Source organism: Lycorma delicatula, chromosome 6 (genome assembly GCF_047948215.1).
Source record: "Lycorma delicatula isolate Av1 chromosome 6, ASM4794821v1, whole genome shotgun sequence".
Classification (NCBI taxonomy): Eukaryota; Metazoa; Arthropoda; class Insecta; order Hemiptera; family Fulgoridae; genus Lycorma; species Lycorma delicatula.
This window is the reverse complement of record NC_134460.1, coordinates 31,263,187-31,269,186: the sequence shown is the minus strand read 5'-3', so window position 1 is coordinate 31,269,186 and position 6,000 is coordinate 31,263,187.

Genomic DNA, 6,000 nt, shown 5'->3' with positions numbered 1-6,000 from the left:
TTTTTTCTAGAATTTGTTTTTGAAAATAAAAAATTTAAAATTAAATACGACATATCAAAGTCATATTACCTTTTTGTTAAAATAATATTCTTTTTATTTCTGTGAACCAGTTCTTAAAAATGTAATATAATAATAAAAAAGAACCCATAAAAAACTAAGTTTTTTAAAAATATTTTTCGCTTCATCAAGTCTTTATGAAAATATTTTACTTTTTGTTGTTTTACTAAAATTTTGGAAGATCTTTTTATTCTGAAAAATTTTCTTCTGTTTCTGATTATAAACAGTGGTCCAAATGTAGCCTTACATTTTTATTTCCTCACAGCTATTTCCTCAAATGTAGGTTTTAATTTTTATTGTCTTTTTTATTTTTTTACGGGTAATTGTCAGCGACAGACAATTCAAATCAAAAAGAAAGAAAGTGAATACTAAAGCAGTATTGGAATTGTAAAAATGCGGAGCAGTTGTGCACATCATGGCAAAGAAATTTTAACACTTACCCACGTTTCAAAAGCACAGTTTCGGTGGTTAATTTACCGAAATCTGGTCATCCTAAGACTTCTATAACCGAAGAAAATTAATTGAAAGTTGCTCTAACATTTGTGAACAGCCTAAAAACGTCTACAAGACGTGCTTCTATCGAACTGTCTATACCAAGAACGACCTTGCGACGCCTAATGCGTAAGCTTAAATTAAATCGTCCACTACTGTTGCATGGTCTTTAGGATGAAGACCGTTATCGCTGATTGCAGTTCTGTGAACTGATGCGTGGTCAAATCGGTTTGGAGCCAGACTTTCTGGATAAGATCATCTGGTCAGATGAGGCTGCTTCAAAATGTCAGGTCACGTGAACAGGTACATTGTACTCGGCTGATGATAATCCTCATAAACCATATAATAAACCATCATTTCTCAGTTGAAACAAACCTGGTATCATGGTGTGGGGGTACATTGTTCAGCGAAGGTGTTGTCAGACCAGTTGTCTTTTATGGAACTGTGGATGGGGCGAATTACCCAGAAATATTTCGTGACGTTCTAGCTCCATAATTTAGAACCAGAGCTAACTTCGTCGAACTGTTTTTTCAGCAAGATGGAACTCCATTATGATGTGGCAGTAGGGGATTAAATTAACCAAACCTTTCCGGTGTGGATAAAGGAAAAGCTACGATTAGCCACCACGTTCACTTGACCTATAGCCAATGGATTTATTTTTTTGAGATGTAAAAATCAAGGTTTACGAGTTTAACCACCCGCACGGTGAATAAATTAAAAGAGTACATCTCAGAAACATTTATTGAAATCGATGCAGATAAGGTTTTGTGTCTTATTGCGTGTCTTGTATTATGGAAAGGTCGAAGCATGTTGCAATGTTGAAGGAAGCCAATTTGAGCGCTTACGAGATTAAATTGTTTTAAAATAGTAAAGGTAGGTGTTAAATAAATGTGAATAATAGTATTGAACTTATATTATTGTAACAAATGCATATAAATGTGCTGTACATACCTACTTAATGTAAGGCTACTTTTGGTCTACCCTACATTCGTTTTTTACAAATAAATTTTATTTTTAGATGTTAAATGAAAACTCAACTCTTTTTAAACGTCCCACTCGAAGTCGAGTAATTTTTTTTAAAATTTATTTATACTTAATGTTCTACTTCTATGCAAAACTTAAGCTGGAAATAACCATGTAATTTTAGATTTTAAGTGTTATATTTTTTACGATTTTGAACATTTTCTTGTTTTTAAATTTATAAATAAATTAATAAAATTTTTATACTACCATAAATGTTTAATACAAGATTTATAAGATTCGTACTGGTATTTTTAATAATAAATGCAAAATATTTTTATGAAAATTATACTTATTTTGGCGCATTTGGAGAAACTGATCAAAGTGAATTATCAGCAAGTTACGGAAATTGCGCGCGCTGATGTAACACACCATGAAAATTTGCGCGGGCCCAAGTGGATCAGTTTGCACGCACATGCGTGTAGGGTCTAATTCAGTCAGTCGTTCAATGCAATTAAGTGATTATCACGTGTTGTAAACATAACAGAGTCTTAAATATATATTTATATACACGGACTTCTGAAGACGGATATTTTAAACTGTGAAGCTTGTTCATATTCATAAAACTTTATTTATATTGCAGCGTATATTTATTTATTTTGTAATTGTAAAAATTGTGTATCAATATTTGAGGTTATATTTATGTAGTATTATTTCTTATGAGTAAAATTATATTTTTTAATGATACAGAAAATAGCACACATCAGATCTATTCTTGATTTTGCATAAATATGAGGGTGAGTCAATTATTATCCGCAATGTAGTTATAAATTTTATTGCAATACAAATAGGAAACTTACATGTACATCATTTTTCAACATAGTCCCCTTGCATTTCAACGCACTTGGTCCATCGTTGCATCGTTGCACAAGCTTCCTGATGCCCTCATAAAAGAAGGTTTTCGGTTGAGCTGCGAGCCAGGAATGCACCGCTTCTTTCACTGTTTCGTCTGAAATAAATCGACTTTAAGTGGACCAAACAAGTGGTAGTCAGAAGGGATAAGATCAGGACTATACGAAGGATGAGCCAGTACTTCAAAGTTGAGTTTCTGGAGCGTTTCAGCAGTATCTGGACGGGCATTGTCGTGCAACAACACAACACCTTTCGACAGCAGTCCTCTGCGTTTGCTTCGAATTGCAGGCTTCAGCTTGGCAGTAAGCATCTCACAGTAACGCACACTGTTTATTGTCGTGCCACTTCCCTCATAATGTTCCAGTACTGGGCCTTGTGAGTCCCAAAAAAACCGTAAGCATTTCCATTCCATACTCTGCCGTTTACTTTCCGGCTCGTAATGATGGATCCATGTTTAGTCACCAGTGACGATTCTGTCTTAGAAGATGTCCCGTTCGTTACCATAGCGGTCCAAATGTTTTTGGCAGATGTCCAAGCGCGTTTTTTTATGCAATTGTGTGAGTCATTTTGGGACCCATCTTGGACAGACTTTATGTAACCCAAGTCTGTTGTGGATGATTTCGTAGGCAGAACCGTGACTAATTTGCAGACGACGTATCATTTCATCAATAGTTACTCGTATGTGTAAGAAAACCATACACACTCAATTTTTTCCTCATTTGTGGTGGTAAACGGTCGTCCGGCTCCTTCGTCGTGGGTAACACTTGTGCGACCATTTTTGATTTTTTCAATCCGTTCGTAGACACTCCGTTGCGGCAACATACTGTTCCCGTACTGTACCGAAAGTCTTCGATGAATTTCGGCCCCTGATACACCTTCCGACCACAAAAAACGGATCACTGAACGTTGCTCTTCTTTGTTGCAAACAGAAAGCGGAGCAGCCACGGTTAACAGCTGGGTAGCAATAGTAGAACTAACCTAGCAGCATCAAACCTGCACAGACATAACAACAATTAAACCACGCATGCGTCATCTACGCAACACGATAGTACTACCAACATAAACAAAAATATAACTAAATTGCGAGTAATAATTGACTTACCCTCGTAATTTTAAATTTACCAAAAACAAAATTTTTATAAAATACACTATTATAAAATAAAACTATTTGTATCATACTTTTCATACCATAAGCCGCTGATAACGGTCGTGCCTATTCAATCGTCATCCGAAAAATTAATGGAACTAAACTAATCGATATGTATTCGATGAACTTTTATATGACAACGAATACTTCAATACTTTTTAAACTGTATAAAAAAAAAACTGTATAAAATAAATATTATTTAATTTAATTTTTGATTTCTTCAAAGATTTTTGTGCATGGAATTTTAATGTCGTCTATCGATCGTTTGACTCAGCTCAAAGTTGTTTGAATGCGTAAAAAATTTATTTTTTTATTCATACCAAAGAAGTATAACTTCAAACACGAGTTTTTTTTTAAAGCTCGTGTGTGAAGCTATCATTAAAGATATTACAATTTTACTTTACTACATTAAGCGTTTCAGTGATTCTGTACATAATTTGAATGAGTCATTCATGATTTTCTTCGCTTCTTTCAAATTAGTAATTATTTCTTAATTAATACGATTTTCCAAATTATTTAAAAATAAATTTTATTTTTAAATCTTTGTAATGTTTGGCTTTATATATTTAAATATAATGTAATGTACTGCACAAAATGTTGTTATATTTTTTCTAATAAATTTTCTACATTTGTATTTTTCTTTGTTGATTTTTAAATTGATTACTTACAAAAGGAATTAATGTATATGCATCTCATGGTGTTTTGTTTGGGTACCAGTATTATACTATTGGTCACAGAAATACAAAATTTTGCATTCAATGATTCTTCCGATTCTTGATTGTCTTACAGTAGTGTCGAAGCGTCGGTTGTTGAAACAGAACAAAGTGTTTGAGTTCATGCGGCTGACTAGGGGCATATATATCAAGAAGTCTCCGCTATTCCTTGTGATCCTTTTCGACTTGGGAGTTTACACTATTTGCATCTTACAAAAGAGATAGGGCGTAGATTTGTTGGAAACTTTCTTCTTTTATATCCGTTTGCGTTTCTTTACAATCGTTCTTTAAATGAAGTTTTTATTCTTATGTTTATAGGCTACTCATATATTTGAATTTGAATACGTACGCACAAACGACTTCGCTAGTGTGTTATTTATATTCGTTTATTTAAACGCGCTTACTTCAAAATTACTGTTTAGTGAACGCTTATACCTAGATAATGTTGAAGTAAATTTATTTGTTGTTCTTTGTTTAACTTGTGCGGCCTATAAAAATGTACTATCCAGGTAGAAAATGTGATAAGGATGTTGTTGAATTACCTCGAAATTTACATAGAGCTTAAAATTTAAAACTTTTCAATTCGTGAAATTGAAATTTGTTATTACTTAAAAATAAAATTACTATTGTTAGTTCACCACATATTTTTAAAACTGTTGTATGAGAATATGAAATACACTTTGTAGCTTATGAAAAATGACTGATCGCGGCTCGCATTCGGGATCTTCCGGATGTAGTGTTTCAGACACTAACACATACATGTAGTGTAACACGTACACATGTAGTGAAACACTAACACATCGCTTCAGAAGTTGTCACTAATGGTGTTGCCTTACAAAACATTATTTGCTTGACAGTTATTTATTTAAATAACCTATTTACTTATTTAAATAAAATAAAAATAATTTAAAAAAGTATAGAATGAGTTTTTAAACCAATAATAGTCAATGCCGAGTAAGCTAGGTAGATTACTTCATTGTCCATCCACTTTTTGAAAAGTCTATTATTACAAATTTCATCTTGTCAGAAAAAACTAATTTAATTAAAAAAATTATCTTGAAAAAAAATAGTTTATTTTCTGTCTCTTCAATAAAAAGTAAAAAATATTTTCAACCTCACATGTAACTAATAAACATAAAATTATTAACGTGCAATTTATAAAAATAAAAAAGATTTTAATCAATAGGTTAAAACATAATTTTTTTTAATTATTCAACTCCTGTTTTATTTTTTATTCAATACCTAAGTAAGGATCAAAAAGAGTTTCTACCTAGCAACAAAATATATACAGGCGGTTGTTTGAAATACTTTTAAACTTAAAAAAACTTAGTTAAAATAATTATTTTTTTATTATTTTTTCCATTTTTTTAAAACTTTAAATTTTAACTTATAACAAACATTTTGATAAGAATAAGAATATTGTTTCCATTCTAACACGGCTTCATTATAGAAAAATATGAAATATGTTTGTAGGTTGAAACAAACAAAACTTAGAAAATATTAGATTTTTTTACGTTAAGTGGCTCATGAAATAATAAGTTGACAAAATTTCTTGGTCCTATTATTAACAATGATTTTTTAATCAACTAATAAAAAGGAAAAATTAAGTTGATTAATATTCTTAACGAGTCCGTAATTTAAAAATAATCAGTATTTTCCATGCAAAAATTAATTTTAACTAATATTCTGTAATAATTGAGAGTTAGAATTTTTTCTTAG